General features: G+C 34.4%; 1 protein-coding gene across 2 annotated transcripts in view; it reads left to right on the top strand.

The window, feature by feature from the left end:
• Positions 1 to 2,807: 2,807 nt before the first annotated feature.
• The window catches only part of LOC110384225 (organic cation transporter protein), a 28,574-nt gene continuing 13,008 nt past the window's right edge, over positions 2,808 to 18,373 (top strand). The window contains exon 1 of one of the 2 annotated variants that reach the window (XM_021345417.3): positions 2,808 to 3,094. The gene's annotated coding sequence lies outside the window, so the exon portion shown is untranslated. Of the gene's footprint in view, positions 3,095 to 13,456; positions 13,524 to 18,373 lie in introns of those variants that run through there. The other variant, XM_021345418.3, reaches the window with a different exon arrangement.

The raw sequence follows: 18,373 nt of genomic DNA on the forward strand, positions 1-18,373 counted from the left end.
AGGATAATCAGCAAGAATATACATAGATTAACTTAACCATTAATGGGCAAACACGAAATGAGAAAAACACACTATATAAAGATAGTCCGTGTTTTAGTGTCTTTTAGAATTTCGAAAAGGGCATACGAAACTCGCTATAACAATACGCAATCACATTTTCTGTCAACAGAACATAATTGCTAACGCCTAACATATACAATTAGGTAACTCAACAAGAAGTACGTTGTACTAAAATGTCCTGACACCAAGGACATCAGATGATCTGATCGTGTAATCGTGTGACAGTCTAAAATTAGACAAACATTCATAAGCCCCTATAATTAAGGGGCCCTATGAGTTTGGAGAAGAATAACAATTGAACTAATGCTTTGTGATAGAATAATACTTAGGGTACGTTAGATTTTCCCCTATTATGATGTAGCAATCATTAATGTGGTGCTAATTGGAGTTTCTTTGGAGTTTTGCTAAAAGAGTATGTGGTGTCTGTCTATGGCCCTGTAGCTTTTAACTGAATGAACCGATTTGGATGTGTTTTTTTAATAGAAGCTGGTTTAACAGCCTTGCTACTTATTGGTATTCATGACTTTTCGCACAGCTTGTACCAGGAGATCATAACCGCTACATAGTCAGATAATAAGACTTCCCTTCAAACTAAATTAAACACAGCTAAGTTACCGTGTGTGTACCCTTCAATCAATGTCGCACAAATGACTCAACAGAACTGTCAGTGTATGTGTCACACCCACACATAGAAGGATTGTCTAGACACAAACATATGGGCATAAGTCTCAGCTTTGAACCTTATATGGTCTTACAGATATGTGAGAAAGTTCTCGACGCATTCAGTTTCAACTTATAGAAACGTAACTTTAATTTTCACTTGGAGACGTTAATTTGTGCGAATTCTTACTTACATTGTATAAAATGCGAAAGTAACTCTGTCTGTGTGTTTATCGAGCTTTCACGCCAAATTAATTTTGGTATTCTAGAGGTATTCTAGAACCTTAGAAAGGACATAGACCATTTTTTACTCGGTTGAGTAAAGTGTCCCAGGATGTGAGTGAATCCTTAATATTACAAAAATAACACAGAATTAGCTTATCATTTTTCGGGAAGTTAAAAGAAGCTTCAATTATTGAGAGTAATGCGGTGTTTTTCTGTTTAAAATCTTCTCCGAAGAGGTAACGATGAATAAGTGAAACATGCGCCATTGAATAAAAAGAAAGTACAAAATTAGAAAGAAATAACAATACCAAAACCTTATTTAAATTTGATAAGAAATAAACTGCAACTAATACAATTAAATTCAACACTGAACTTGATCGTGACAGTGAAAAATTTGAGAAAATGCATTTATTTTTAAATTAGTTCCACTTAGTTTTCTTATACTCTTTCAGCCAATTATTTTAATCAGTTTTATAGCTTCTAGATACCTAATAAGGAAAGGACCATACTTTATCCATTTGATGTGCCTATTAAAGGTACCTACATCTAATTCGAATATCTAGAAAAAATAAATTCATATTACCTTGTCCATTCTGCGCATAGGGTAATCTTACCCCTGCACTCAGAGACATTTAATGGTTACTTAAGCTGTTCCTTAGTACAGAATTTCTATAAGAATCTGTGCTTTGACTGTGTTCATTAGTCATGTATCACTTAATCAGGACAATAGTTTTTACGGTTACCTTGAATAAACAGATACCTAGTAATTATGTCAGTATACAGAATTATATAATTTATATGTGCTTATATACATAAGCAATACCTATGTATAGAAAATTATGGCGTATAAGTTTGAACCTACAGTTATCCATATCGAAACTGGATCTAAGTGTTAATATAAATTATTCGATACGGCATAGGCATAAACATTAATAAACTGAGCAAGAATAAAAAAACTTCAGAAACATCTGGCTGCCCTAGCGAAGGACTTTATAACGGTTTAGAGGCACAAGGAATTATGTATTTAACAATGTGCTAGATAAGCGTAGGAATGTCCCACATTGCTTTTTTTGTTTTAATAGGTACGTACTCGATGCTTTATGCGAAAGTGAATCTGTTACACTTTTACTTTCGAGGTTAAAAAAGGCTCAACTTGACGACTCGATTAATATTGAATGTGTAAAAAAATCCTGATTGATGTAGTCGGCCATAGGTAATAAGATTTTTTTTCTATAAAAGCGAGTGAAACAGCAAGTAAAAACTAGTGTCAGTACAAAAATGTAACACCTCGTTATCACTTATATTTATGACACTGAAAGTTTGCATGTTTTAAATACCCAAACGTATAACTCGCCACGTGTGAACACAGGTAGATACCGTCTCACCAACAGCTGATTCACTAATTTAAACAGTAATAAACCTTATTAGAAAGTGATAACAATTATAATTGCTTAAACACAGCGAACGCATGGCTTTTCGTACACACGATCACGTGACTATCACGCTACTTCGGCTCGCCTAAAACCTATCGAATGGGGTCAACGTCACCCATTCATTTAGATAGCAAATCGATATTAATGTAATTACGAGTGTACACACATTTGTGGCATTTTTCTCATCGCACAAATACACGATGAGATTATGTTAAAATGCATTAAACATTAAGCGCACATTGCATGCATCGACAGCAGATCATCAGGTAGAAACGCGAGTTGTAACATTCTTTTAAGTTTGATGACCAATGCTGGTGTGATATCGGCGTACTTTAACAAGATGTGACGATAAGCAGCTATGGATGGCGTGTAAGCGATGTAAACGGTCGGAAAGGAAAGCGGCGTAAGCGCGTCGCGCGATAAAATGACGTTAGTGTGACGAGCCAAGCCGTTCGGAACCAATGCAGTGTCGAGCGCGCCAGACGGTTCGCCTCAGTCCGACGCGCACGCTTCGCCGGCCGGCCATTCTTACCAAATAACGAACAAAAATCCGTGTCTATTTAACTCTTACTACTTCAAAAACTCGCCTCTTTACTACCGTGTACAAAACTAGTGTAATCCCAAGTGCCTTCGTGATTGTTTAAGGTTATAAAACTACACATACCGACGAGGTGTTCCGTGAATTGGGTCATGGTGTACAATTTATACGATTCCGTGTAAGTATTGCCTTTTTAATTTTTTTCAAAAATCGAATGTGAAATCCAAGTAGTGCTGGCCGCGTACCTTAATTTAGTCGGCTCGATTTAATCGATTATTTTTAGTCGAGTCAAGCTTAAAATATTTGTGGTTATTTATAAAATTCGTTCCTTTTATGGTTTACAGCATTTTTCCCTACATATGTTCTAACAAATTGGATTACGCATTCCACGTAACATCATAAATGTATCGAGTGTTGTAACATACGGTACTTTTAAACTGATTATGTGTTCAGTCATACCAGCTACTTGCATTTTTAAAATTATTTGTCTGATAAAAAAACTGCCAACAAGCTCAACAATAACTTTCTATTTTTTAAGAATTTCTATTGTCAAATATTTGTGCTACCTAAGCAGGAACTGTCATTATTCTTCGACAGCAAATCTCAATCAAAGCGTCAATATTTTTTTGTAAATGGCATCGCAAACACACATTAATAATGTCATGCGAGTATTTTGATAATTTCGTGTTGAAAAATCGTTTTATTGCGTGAACAAACTTCATTGTCTTGGTAGCGTGTTTCGTCGTATTGTTAAAAATTACCTGACACGTCTTACAATGCAAACAGACGGACAGTGGGAGTTCTGTTGCTTATGAATAGCCGTAACTAACGACCTTTATGTTAGTAGTTACCGTGTAGGGAGCAAAAACGAATCGAATTATCGAAATTATTATCGAATAATCGACTAACACAAAAAGTGGTAACAACATTATTTTATATTTTCTAAAAAAAGGATGGGAATTAAATATCGATTTAAAATGTTACGAAAAAATAATTTGGTAGTCGTACAACGTTTATTTTCAAAAAATGGACGTCATATAAAATTTGAAGGAGCAAGGTTACTTTCTTGCAGTTTATGGTATACACTAAACGTTTCAGTTCTAAAATTAAAAGGGATTAATATAGAAATACTTTGTTACTCCGATCTTTGACGGTGTCTGTTTTAAAACAGGTTTTAAGTCATTGCAATAAAGTCCTGTTTCCTTTGGCGGAATTATAAATAATTCTGTACCTCACTGTTGTCAGGGAAGACGATCCTATAATTGTAATGTTTAGTTTAACTTCAGTGTTCCTTTATGAAAGAACATTGGCTTAGCACCCAACTTTGTCTGCATTTAAAAAAGACCAAAAAATATCCTTATCTGTACGTACCTATGTAATAATAATTAAAAACTTTTATTTTTTACTATTCGCAGATACACGTGCGAAAGATATACTTTCTCTAGATAAAAAACCAGTCAAAACAATGAGTTATCAATATTCAACTGATATCTAAATTCCGATGTTCTAATTAAAGATTTTTTCCTTAATATTAGCAGATAATCTCTTAATATATAAAGCTTTATAAACATTCTGGTTTCGGCCACTTAAAAATCGATTAAGGACCCACATATTTATCGATATACAAATCTTTAGAGCAGACGGCAAACTTTTAGTCGGCCGATAGTTTGGGCTCATAAATCAGTATGAAGATGAATGGTGGCAGGTACGCACATTACAAATATCAGGTATTTAGCCGGTATCAGACCGACTGAAAACTTTAATTGAAATCAAGATTTCCTTTAAAAAAAATGCCGATCGGGCCAACTGTCGGCCGACTGTTTAGTCTTCAGTGTACTACTCTTACGCTTATTATTTTAATCATGCACACCAAATAACCGTTAAAAATTAATTTATATTCAACGTCAGTATTCGGCTAGGCAAATAGTATTACTATTTGTTATGTTCACGTTTTTAGGGTTCCGTACCCTAAGGGAAAAACGGACCCCTATTGTTTTCGCTCCTCTGTCCGTCCGACCGTCCGTCTGTCACCAGGCTGTATCTCATGATCCGTGATAGTTAGAGAGTTGAAATTTTCACAGATGATGTATTTCTGTTCCCGCTGGTAACAGCAAATACTGAAAACTAGGACAACATAAATATTTTGGGGGCTCCCATACAACAAACGTGATGTTTTTCTCATTTTATAAATTATGGTACGGAACCCTTCGTGCGCGAGTCTGACTCGCACTTGGCCGGTTTTTAGTTTGAACTAAACGGACGATGAAGGCCTTATGTTAATAAGATTTCGAGCACTCAATAACGAGTGTTTGATTTGAATCGATGAATATATTAACACAGATACATTTTTGTAGGACAAGTTAGTCTCCATTTTAAACAAACAACAATAGCGAAGCAAGTACTAAAATAATACAAATACTTACTTCATTAAAAATTATTTAAAACGTAGCCAAATTACTAGAAAAAAAAAGATTGTTTTATAGGTATGTACCTACACCAACTTCCGTCAACGGGTTTACCCTTGGGGTTCTTCCCACATAAGGGTTCAATTTGTCCTCAGATATGTTATTCTGATGCAGAAGCTACATACCTATATTGCTGCCAAGACTCAACAAAAATGAATCTTGTTTTTAACATAAAAGGAGTAACAAACATACGGACATCCTTTGAACTTTATCACATGTAAGATAATAATACATAGTAGGACATAATATTATTATGTCTCAAAGATAACTAAAACTGACTAATGCATTGGTAGTCAAAGTACAAAAGATCAAGAACTTTTGAACGAAACAACTAAAGTATCAATAATAAAAGAGATATTTAATAATCCCCCAATAAATAAATTCATATTTATCACTTTAGTACGCACGTGTTCAAAATACGTTAATCTGAATGATGAATGAATCGAAACATTTTGTTCTAGATAAGACACAAATGTCAATGCAGTCAGAGAGGTCGATCACATTTAAAGAAAATCAAAATAATGTCGATTGAGTCATTGCATTGATCACTGATAAATACAACCAACTCTTAATAACTATATTAAGTCTTAACACATATGCAGTAATGTTCAATATTCATTGCATGTGTGGCTGCCATGTGCCACTTCAGACGAAACTTGTGAAGGCCTTGCTATTGAAACAAAAAAAACTAGCGCACATTAAAAACAAAATAAAAAACAATTTAAACATTACTCTCATACAAAAAGATCAACAGTATTATCAGTCCCATTAATAACCAACTAATAAAAAACAGTAACGAACAAATCTGGATTCAGATTGGACCCTTTTAGTGTCCATACTTCCACTTTCTACTTGATCTCACTACAAACTAAATACCCCATCTTCTTCTTAAAAGAACAATCTAGAAGGGTATGGACGCCTTTCAAGCGATGCTATATTTTTGTTCCGCCAGTCGTCAATGTCTGCTTGGTATCGTCCATTGTTACCTACTCATATATCTTTCGTAATTCTAATTACGAGTATTATCTATTTTGTGGTTATAACGGGTATAATCGTTGTTGCTATTATGGTTATTAGCCGTGATAACGTTTATAACCGACTTTATTTCTGCAGTAAAATTCTAAATGTGCACTAATCTTGGGAAGTTTGTCATCTAAATTACAAACACAATGTGTACCGAGAACCTTCGAATTTTTCAATTTATTTGATCCAGCAGAGCATGTACGCAAATACATATATAACCCAATTGACAATGTGTCCTCAAGACATGCAGGTAACTGGAATTTAGGTACATGCAAATCTTTAAATGAGACTATTCAAAAGCGTAATAATTTTTCAAGTACGATTTTTGACCAATAATAGCTCTGAAGTTGTTTCACCGTTCACTACACAAGACATCGTCAAAATGAAATGGCTAACTTCATAGAGGTAAAGATATTTGAAGAGATCCATAGACAAATTAATAGTCATAGATACGTAACAAGACTGCTTAGTAACACAAATAGATACTCCATATTGAGCAGAATACATCGGGAGTTCGATCCCGGACGTGATAAATAATAATTTATCTTAAACATATGTTCACAATACTCTGCGATGAGAGTTAAAACTGAAGTAGATAATAAAACGAATGAAGAATTAATTAAAATATTAATAGTTGCTACAGAATATAATAATGATTATGAAACTATTGTTTCACAATTTGACGTCAGTGTTGGCTAAAAACTGTGTTATAAGTGATTATAATTATTGTGAAATATGAAAGCAATATGACGTCCACCAACAAGGTGGACAGACAACCTTATAAAGGTCGCCGGAAGACGCTGGATGCAGGTCGCATCCAACAGGTATCTGTGGAGATCTAAGGGTTAGGCCTATGTTCAGCAGTGGACGTCCTATGGCTGAGATGATGATGAAAGCAATTAAAGAAATCACAATAAAGATTGCTGAAATTATTAAACATGCTCCCTCCGACTTCTTGCACTAACAAGCAGACTGTTTCACGCATCTGGATAATAAGTATTATCCAGGTATACAGGGTTACTGGTAAGTAGACCGCATCCTTTCAGGAGGTGATAGTATAGGTCAATACGGACAAATTTGACCTATACTATCACCTCATGAAAGGATGCGGTCTACTTACCAGTAACCCTGTATACAAGCATTTATTTATGGGTTCTGATACATAAGATATGTCTGTCACTGGCAAGTTTTATCAAAATTCTACAAAAAAGCTTTTGCGAGACAGAGCAACAAACGCCCACACAGTCATACTTTCACGTTTATAATATAAGTGTTTTATTGTCCTTTCTTTTCTTATTTAAATAAATAATCTCTATTAATATTCTTACTCATTCCTGTTCACATACCTTTCAATACTTGGACCCTTTTCTTTTTACTCCCGTTTTTAAGCCCCGATGAAATCTGATCAGAGTTTACCTGCGTTGTTCATTCCACAAGGGATTATCTTTGGACCCTTCTAGATTGTTCCACGAGTTAAAGTTGAGAAACCCATATTTATTGGGTAACTTATTTTGACTTAAATGCGTCACTTATAAGCTCCCAATTTTTTTATAAAGTCACTTATAAATTGCCAATATTTTTTGTATTGTATCAAATTAATTTACCGCTCGGTAGTTAGGTAAATGACGTCTAGCATGCGCAGGAATATTCTGTTCATACACTATGACTTTGGTTGAGTTAGGTACTTGCTTGTGGTGAATCGCGTAGTGGTGAGGTATCTGTCGAGAACTGAACTTAAATCGCGTTGTAAAAAGTTCTAAATTATACATTTTTCAGGAATGAATTTACCTCTTACAAGTAGAGATATTGTAAGTTTTAAAAATCAAAGGATAATTTTCTTTTAGAGATTTATCAGTTCCTACAAACTAATACCTTCTTCGTTGTTTAAGATATATTTATAAAGCATCATTCACCTATAAAACTGTCATTAGAGAAAAGTGGTATTTTTATTGCGTGCAATAAAACGAAGAATTTAATTCATTAACTAATTAATAGAAATCCACTTAGCCGTCCATTAGGCGTCATAACACAATTAATTTCTGTTATAAAATACCTATATCTTGTTATTAGAGGTAATTCGATTAAAAGTTAAAAGTTGTCAACAAGCAATGGAAGTGTTTTTTTTTCTATTAAGTAAATGTTTTTTTTTATATTTCACAAGGGTCAAAATCTATAATGATTACGATGATGTTAATGCATAAAATTATTTAAATCTTGGCGATGTAAATAAGCCTGAATACGTTATGTTGTATCGAACAAAAAAACTACTTATAGCAAAAATATTTCCTATATTATAATTTAAATACTGTACAGAACTGTATTAAACTGAAGTCACGAAGTTAAAAATTGAAGATGAAAATTGCCAATCCTCCTTGAGCAAGCGTACCAACTAATTAACGCTCATTCCTTCTCTGTATGCCCAGCAGTGGGGCAATAAAAAGGCTGATAATGATGAAAGATACAAAACTTATTTTCTAACAAAGTTGCTGTCAGTATTAACATGAATGAATCTTATCAACTGGAGATTATAATATTTACCTCGTTTACAGGTATGAACTAATCACAAGATAGTTATTATCTAATCGCAAATAGATACTTAGGTGTGATCTATTTTCTAAACACCTTTAATAAAGACTATCATAGATATTAAATAGGTACTTACTGGCTTTTTCTCGCAGTTTCACCTGCGCACCGAGGTAACAACTTCTTGTGCCTTCCTAAAAATCATCATCCGCCGAGCCTTTTCCCAACTATGTTGGGGTCGGCTTTCAGTCTAACCGTATGCAGCTGAGTACCAGTGCTTTACAAGGAGCGACTGCATGGGCGTAGCCAGCTTTGGGCTCAGGGTGGGGCAGCAGTCAACCTATCCCCCGGGGGAGGGCGGGGGCCCTCCGATTTTTAGTATCTTGAGCCGTTAATTTCTTAATTTGCGTGTTTTTAGTTTTTATTTTCAGGTACAGAAAATAAACAATCAAATACAGGACAAAAGCCAAAAGTAAGGGCTTGTAGTTTCTGAATACGCGAGCGAAGCGAGCGCGAAATTTTTATCGAACTTAAACCAAATATTACGTAAAATTTAGCCCAAACGTAGTTAACTTTTTGTTTGTTGACAAATGCAAAAATAAGGGCATATAGTTTCTGAATACGCGAGCGAAGCGAGCGCGAAATTTTTATCGGACTTAAACCAAATATTACGTAAAGTTTAGACCAAACGTACTTAACTTTTTGTTTGTTGACAATTGCAAAAATAAGGGCATATAGTTTCTGAATACGCGAGCGAAGCGAGCGCGAAATTTTTATCGGACTTAAACCAAATATTACGTAAAATTTAGCCCAAACGCACTTAACTTTTTGTTTGTTGACAAATGCAAAAATGAGGGCATATAGTTTCTGAATACGCGAACGAAGCGAGCGTGAAATTTTTTTCGGACTTAAACCAAATATTACGTAAAATTTAGCCCAAAACGTACTTAGCTTTATGTTTCTTGACAAATACAAAAATAACAGTTTCTGAAAACGCGAGCGAAGCGAGCGCGTTTTAATTATTTTTTAAGACTTATATTTTCAGGTATAGAAAATAAACAATCACACACAGAACAAAATCCAAAAGTAAGGGCATGTAGTTTCTGAATACGCGAGCGAAGCGAGCGCGAAATTTTTATCGGAATTAAACCAAAAACTACGTAAAATGTCGCCCAAACATACATTTTCATGAATGGGGAGACTAGGTACGACACACCTTTACGTCCATACGAAAACCCCCTCGCTCGAGTTAGTAAAAAAACATTGTTTAATCAGACACCATAGAGGTCAGAGCCAGGGCCCAGGGTGGGGCAAGTGCCCCAGCTTGCCCCAGTGTGGCTACGCCCATGAGCGACTGCCCTATCTGACCCCCTCAACCCAGTGTGCCTTCCTAAAAATAATCTTCTAAAAACCTAATCTCCTTCCTCTATTAATAGGTAAATGTTGTGTCATCAGTAGGATTATTATTCTTGAGATTAGCGCGTTCAAACAAACCACATCTTCTGTTTTACATAAAACTGTTATTTATTACTTCAATTCTACTGCATAATAATTTAAATAACATCTTAATAATGACGTAAATTACTTTCATTCATAAACAACAACGACAAATATAGTCACAATCGATAATTAAATAAATAAAAATATGCTATTAATATAATAAGATAAAACGCCATTTCGTAATTGAACAATCAAGAATTATAAAAAAGTTAATAGACGATGATATTTGTTCTGCGATGAAACTTATCTTTTGAAGTATATATAAAAATACATACAGGTGACTTTAACCTTTGTTACCAAGATAAAAAAACTGCAATACAAATAATAAACCTAATTTCCCTTTTTCATTTCTTTCTTATTGATATTGTCTAACTCTAATATTTATTTAAGTTACCAATATTGAATTTAATTGATGTTTATAAAAGGTCTAATTTAATTGTGACAGTTGGGTACTGTCCTTACAGAACCGTTTACCCGACTGTAAAAAAAACGATAGTTAAAGAAACTATTTAATAAAGAAAATAATACCGAAAAGTCAGACATCTTTACCTCATTGAATCTCAAGTTTGAATCAAACAGTCGTACTATTCATTGAGTAACGATAATCTTAAGCTTGTGTTTGTAATTAAAACGATAAAGTTTTGATTTATTACGACATGTTATTTATGTATGTATGTAACTATTTATTCTACTATACATAGTGGTCATTCTATTATAAGGTTAACCAGACTCCTTTTAAACCACGGTCATTTTTTGACACTAAACGGCCCACACTTTTTTTTATATTTACCACTAGCTGTTTTCCCGCGGTTTCTCCCGCGTCCAGGGAGAACTACTGCCCGTACCCGGATAAAATATAGCCTATGTTACTTGGGGAAATTGTAGCTTTCGAACAGTAAAATATTTTTTGAAATCGGATTAATTTCGGAGCCTTTAAGATACTAACCAATTAAAAAATGTTTCATCTTTATTATATTAGTACAGATATATAGAAAAAAAATAATGATAGTGAGAGTGTTCTTAAAATTATAGTGGCAATTTCTGAGGCAACTGCTTTCCCCATCCGGATTATGACTGTAGTTTCCTCAAAATCCGTGTATATCGTACACATTTGTGACATTGTATGCAAAACGAAGTAGCCAATGTTTATTTCCTAACCATTTCCTACTATCATTATGAGTCCAGTTATTTCTGAATAATTAACGTGTCCGGCTTCTAATATAAACGGACGTAGCTAAATTGCGGTATTTTATATACATACTAGCTTCTACCAGCGGTTTCATCCGCATTCTGTGGTACCTATCAACTCTGTGCACCCGAAAAAAATGCTATGACTTATTGAAAGAATGTCAAATCAGCCCAGAAGTTACTGAGATAAATTTACTAACCCTTCAGCTTCACAATAATAATGGATAATTGCAGTTCTAGTCAAATCAATTTGCCGCTCAGAAGACTTCACGGTAGTCAAAATACACGAAGAAAACACTAATAGACATGCGCAAGGTATAATAGGACTTTAATAGGGCAAAGTCTGGACTTTACTTACCACAATTTCCTACCAAGTTAAGATAACAACAAAATACCTATATTTTTGACCTTATAGTAGTACAAAAAATACCAAAAATACATATGCACTAGGTACATATTGGTGTTTTCGAAACCGCAGCGAGTGATATCATGATAAACAAAAGTGAGTCATACCTTGAATGCAAGTTCCCCGGTCGAAGCTAATTACTTAGGGCGAACGTTCCCGAATGTTCTAGAATTTGGACTTTATTCCACGTAACTTGTATGAAGGGTAACTTTTGTATAGGTAAAGTTTATATAAATGTACATGGCAGTTAGTTACTACATGGATACTAAGCTTTTATGTACTATCCTGCTAATGTTATAAAAAGCGAAAGTAGTGTAAGAATGTAAGTATGTATGTTTAACTTTGATAAAAAAAAGCTGTCAGTTTAGATAACAGAAAAGCGGGCATTATGACGCGTATTTCTAATGTAAAGAAAGCAAAAATAACTAGTTTGACTGATTGGTCTATTTGATTAATATTTAAGGTTTTTGCAAAGTACTGATTATTTATGTACAGATACTGGTTCGCCATTCATATGCCTTTGACTGTATTTGTTTATATGGTACGTTTATATTTATTGTTTTAATACCCAATTACGATAGTATGTGGTGTATTGTAATTATGTGAATAGTAAACACGTGTTATGTTATATCTTATTTTGTAACAGTTCGTCCTTATGTAAATAGTAGGTACTCACCTTTTTGTGAACGGACGAAGGTATAGTGCTGTAGTACAAATCTACGATAAAAGTATTAAATAATTTTGGCACAAAAGATGACCGTAATTTTTAAATATGCATTTATTATTTATCAGAGAAATATATATTCTTTTAATTACAAATAAGCCCCTGAGAGGATATCAAGAACATTTTTTTTACAATTTCTGTAAAAAAATCTGTATTAATATGTATTGTCAGAATCTACAATCATATGTCAGTGCTAAAAACTTTGTTATCGACAAAACACTATCGAGTACTTTCTATCACCACTTATCGATATCGATAAAACTATTATTATCTCCTCTTATCTCTAAGTTATTGAACTTGCGTACAAAGCTATAAAATCAACTTATTCATGTACAGAGAACTCTCAGTTCAAGTTTATCGATACTTTAAAATGGACTTTACTGTTTGGCCCTATTTGAAAGCTTGCTAATCAAAACGAGAGCGAAATAAAATCGATTAAAATGTATCGATAAAAAATCGTTTGCTCTTGAAAATTGACCGTAATCATGTATATTTTAATGGGTAAATATTTATGATAATATTTGGTTTGTGTCATAGTTATCTTATCTCCCTTTCAAAATGCATTATGGTGAAAATTCAAATACAAACTCTTTAGGGATTTTGTTTTATCATTTGTTGGTTTAGCTCGATACTGTCTCGGATGTCCTCTGAAAAAGGTATATTTAAGGGAAAATTTGGAAATTCCTTTACAGTTAACTTAAGACTACCATTGAAGACAGTGCTAAGTACACGGTACACCGAAAATTCAGTGGGTGTTGATTTGGAAAATGAATCGAAAGTAAGCATTATTTTATTTTTCTTTCTAATCTTTTTGTAGTAGTTACAAACTTTCATGTCACACTGCAATTTTACTGCCAAAAAATCACCACTATATTTTATTTAAATACCTAATACTCAATTTTAATGCTGTGACATTGAGTCTATTAGTGAATCTATGAGTGAAATCAGTCATATAGATGATACATCATTTCGAAGTGTTGTTCTATACCACAGTGATGTTATTATACAAACAGTAGTGAATACCTATGTATACCAATGTTCCGTGAGAACTTTAAGTGACTGATAAATCCACAGCGCAAATTGTTACTATTAAATAGTCAATGAGAATTGAACAATGGGATCTTAATGGGCTGCATGAATCGTTCACGACTTGACTGAGTGCTATCGATAACTAGTTAGCTACATCACTAGGTGCACTTTTTTATGTTAAATCATCAAATAACTCCTCCCGCTGTGGGTTAGCAGCGTGGGGGAGTGTCATGTTCCTTCGTGGGCCTTTTAGGTACTAGGGCCGCGGAAACTCTTTCGAACAATCCCGCAGCTCTGGCAGGCCTTGGTCCTGCTGGGCCCTGCTGGGGTTTACTGACATCTCTTTGAGGAGTGAGCAGGGCAAAAAATTCGAGTCAGATAATAAGAAACAGAAATTAAACAATTAATTAAATTAAAAAAATTTGTTTCTTAACTGACACGTTAATCAAAATAAATATTTTGCAAGCAGTTTGGTGATTAACAATTTGGAAAACCCTGTAGCATTCCTTTTATGTATAGTTACCTATAGAAATATCGTACTAGTTTCAATGATTCGGTGCTATGATATGGATCAAACACGACTCAGGATCTGGACACAATAATAAACTTGAACAATATTGCATGCAATTTGTTGACGAACATCAAAACTATAGAGATGTATCAATCTACATAATGTATCAATCACGATTCATTTGAGTGTCATCGACAATCAGTTTGACAATGTTACCTTAGGCCAAGGTTGATTTAAAAGAAACAAGAATCTATAGAAAAACTATGTCATTTTATTTTAGTAAATGCTATTAAATACTAATTAAGATCGTGACCCAAATTAGGAGGTTAAAGATCATGTTTTAATTCATTAATTAATAAGTTCATTGGGTCATCAATAATCTTAAGCAAGCGTGAAGACGATAACCCAATCCTCACTAAAGTTTTATGTGATGCTTTAACGCTAAAACTGTTGCACTGATTGAGATGAAATTGAGTATCGTGGAACCGGAGACAGACAGTGAAAAGACTGTCTATGAAGTTACCTGTCGGTCCTTCTCCATGGGACTCGCTTTTTGGAATCGTGCAGGTTCACGTTTCTAAAGGGCTCTTATAGGCCTATTTTAAATAACAAAATGACTTTGACTTTAAACCGCCTATAACAGAAAAAATATATATAAAATATAACCAAACCACCAACAGAAAAAAAAAATTTTTTACTCCCACGAAAAAAATCCAACTACCAACAGCAGCGAATGCAATTGATGCAAGTGCAAGTATTTCTTTAATTCCAGCAATAAATTGGCCAACATTTGTCGTCTGATGCAACGATAAATTAGCAGATCTACTTTTTAATCTCTCCATCGAGATTCGTTTAAATTCCGCTATCAGATCCGTTCCGATTGTCCACTCGACTTCTACCGTTAACTTGGCTAAGAGCCAAGGATCTACTTTCCGTCGAAGCCTTGAAATAATTAGCTTGAATATGTTCTGTAGGACAACACTTGGTTTTACCGTCACCCCTTGTAAAGAATCCTTCTTTCTTCTATCGTAAATGCGACAATTTGTATGTATGGATGTTCGTTCCTCTTTCAACTTGGCAGTATAAAGTATCAGAATTGTTATTTTTTGTCCGGGTGCGGGAAGTAGTTCCGTCGGAAGTGGGGAAAACCACAGGCAGAAACTTGTCTGAAACATTCTTGCAAGTAAAAGGTGTGAGCAGATTACTGCATGTTACAAGTGCTAAGTTTTACCCTAATTCATCGAGTAGTTTTTATTACAGAGGCAAAAATACATCGATCTATCCTTAGGATATTTAGTTATGCAGCAAGAAGCACAACAGTGCAACACAACACACAACACAACACACACAACAGTGTATTCGAAACATCGAATACAATATAAAAATAACTCTCAAATACATTTAGCATTCTCGAACATCATAAACCATTTTTCGATCGATCGAACGAGATGCAGAAATCAAAATAAAATTCTATTAATAGCTAAGTAAAGTTTCATTCATCAAAAACAACTGACAACCGGTTTTGGTTACAATTGCGCAACTGTGTAAGATTACGTGAAGTTATATACATGTAATTGTTTGTAGTTGGGTAAGTCGCAATTACTGTCAGGATATGACAGCCTTATGACAATGATTGCAAGTTGTAAAATAAGTGATGAAGACGCTGATTGTTACTTCTTTGGCAATAACAAACTAAAGAAACGTTCAAATTGAGAACCTCCTCTGTTATGGGAAGTCAGTTAAAAAACCATGTTTGTAAAAACATATGTTAACGATGAGGCTCATTATTATGGATTTTTGCTGCCCATATTTCAGTCCTAAAGAGGGAAAAAAATCACCTGGTGAATCATATGGGAACCATTTTCGACCACATCAAGAATCTTGTCCTAACATTTTACTTCTAGAAAAGTCCACCTCGCTATCTGGGAACTTGACGTGCCTTAATTAGGTACATACAAATGCACTGGTCCAATACTTCCTGAGATTATATTTAATTACTAAGATGCTATAGAATGTTACACTGCTCATTATGTTTACAGGATGGGTGGTAACATCCTTCTGTAAGCAAATAACTGTCCGATTACCATCTCGAGTCGGAAAAATGTATATTTAAAATATATAGGCATGGTTTAGTACCAAGTTTTGTCAGTAAAGGTTAAGTCAAGATAGGCGTTAATAGCTTCGTATTTTACCCCTTACTGTCACTACCACTCATTCCTTCTGATAAAGAACTTAGTCCCGAATCGAAACTACAAATTAACAACTTCATATTATGACCCGGAGTTTAATCTTTCTACCGACATGCTCCCACGTGAGAACCAAACTAAGTCAGCACCTATTGACACTTTATATCCTGCTGTACAGTTAATAAATCATAACACAAACAATCAAGAACCATCCATAGTTTATCTGTACGTCAAAACAGACTCGTATCTACAAAGTACAGTCAACTTCAGGTCAGTGGTAACAGTTTTATAGGAAAACCGTACTTATTACTATTGAGTTAAGGTGCATGACAGTTACCACTGATGTGCAGTCTACTGTACAAGCTGATATCTGACACCAACCTTCGCGGTAAGACAGCAAGGAATCACGCTCGAGTGCCCACATGTCATTATGACTCACTATGGAATACTGACGAACTATGAAATTGATTAAGTGGACATCCTGTTGGGTTTTGTGATTTTTGGCGGTGTTAAGGGGTTTAATGAAGGTCTTTTTGGGTACTTTATTCTACACTATAAAATACTTCAAAATATACTCTCTTCTTCTTAGGATCGGACAAAGGTTTTCCTATTTGAGTGTTACTTGTATGCAAAAGTTACTCCACAGCTTTCAGGCGCATAATATGAAGATTAGGTCAAATTGTCACCACACAACCCATAGGCAAGTTGTCCTATACCTACCATTCGTGTCAATATGCAGTCTCCGCTTCCATTCTATTCGAATAATGTGTAAATTTTAGAACTATAGTAGGCCTTGTCAAATCGCATTGCTGTACTTAATCTGTCTACTTAGGTTAGATTCATACAGGTGCGAGGGATCAAATAACTAACCTTGAAGCGACAAAGTAACTTCACGGGGACAGCAGCATTGAAGTATTTTCAAACCTTTATATCAATTAAAAATACTTGAACAGGATATACAGGTTCCAAAAAACTTGATTACCGGTTAAAGCCAGTTTTTGTCACAGCATTGCAAAATATTGAATTCCATCACTCCATACGTTGGTAGGCCGTGAACCAATTTTTAGCACTGCTGTGTTTATTTCTTAGCAAATAATTGTGACACTTTTACATGTCACGTGGCATGATCTGCATATCATGGTGTTTTATATAAATTTTATGTCACGATATCACAAGTTTTCTAAAGCATTACTCTATTTTACATTTAATTGATGGGCAAAGACCTTTTCCCATACTTTGAAGTAACGAACTTAGTATGGTATCAATAAGTCTAGCTGAAGATGAATTGCCAATTTGTCTTTGTATTCAACTTTCTTACCGTACTTGCTTTGCTAGATTTTAAAGCTAGAAAGATACAATGTCATTGAAATGTCATGTTGTCTAAACCGCATATTCGTGCCTGAAAGATGACTTAGGGACCTTTTCGCAATTTAAATTAAAAAATAGGGAGGAATCAGATGTGGCTATAATATTAGTTCTACCTATCTATATCAAAAAAAAAAAGACTCGTGAAAAATATTAGTATATTGAATCGATAATTTATACCAGGCCCACTTTAAGACACCGACATTAACTAAACCACCGTCTTTATGAGTCACACAACAATGCTTTGTTAATAAACTCGGGCCCATTCATAAATTAAAAGGTCAATTAGTGCACTGAGGACCAGCTAATCGCCTCAATTACCAATTGGACGATTAATTTATACAATTAAGATCAGGACGGATTACCTCTGCTTATACAGGCTGTGTTCACACTTGGGAATTGATTGATTAGAATTAGAAAACGAAATAAGGAAATTTACCATGGACATCTGTAGTCGGTAGTATCGAAAATACCTAAATAGCTTCTTCAGTTTGAAAAGCCTCAAGCGAAACATGACTTTACCAATTTTAACATAAA

This window comes from Helicoverpa armigera, chromosome 17 (genome assembly GCF_030705265.1).
Source record: "Helicoverpa armigera isolate CAAS_96S chromosome 17, ASM3070526v1, whole genome shotgun sequence".
NCBI classification, from domain to species: Eukaryota; Metazoa; Arthropoda; class Insecta; order Lepidoptera; family Noctuidae; genus Helicoverpa; species Helicoverpa armigera.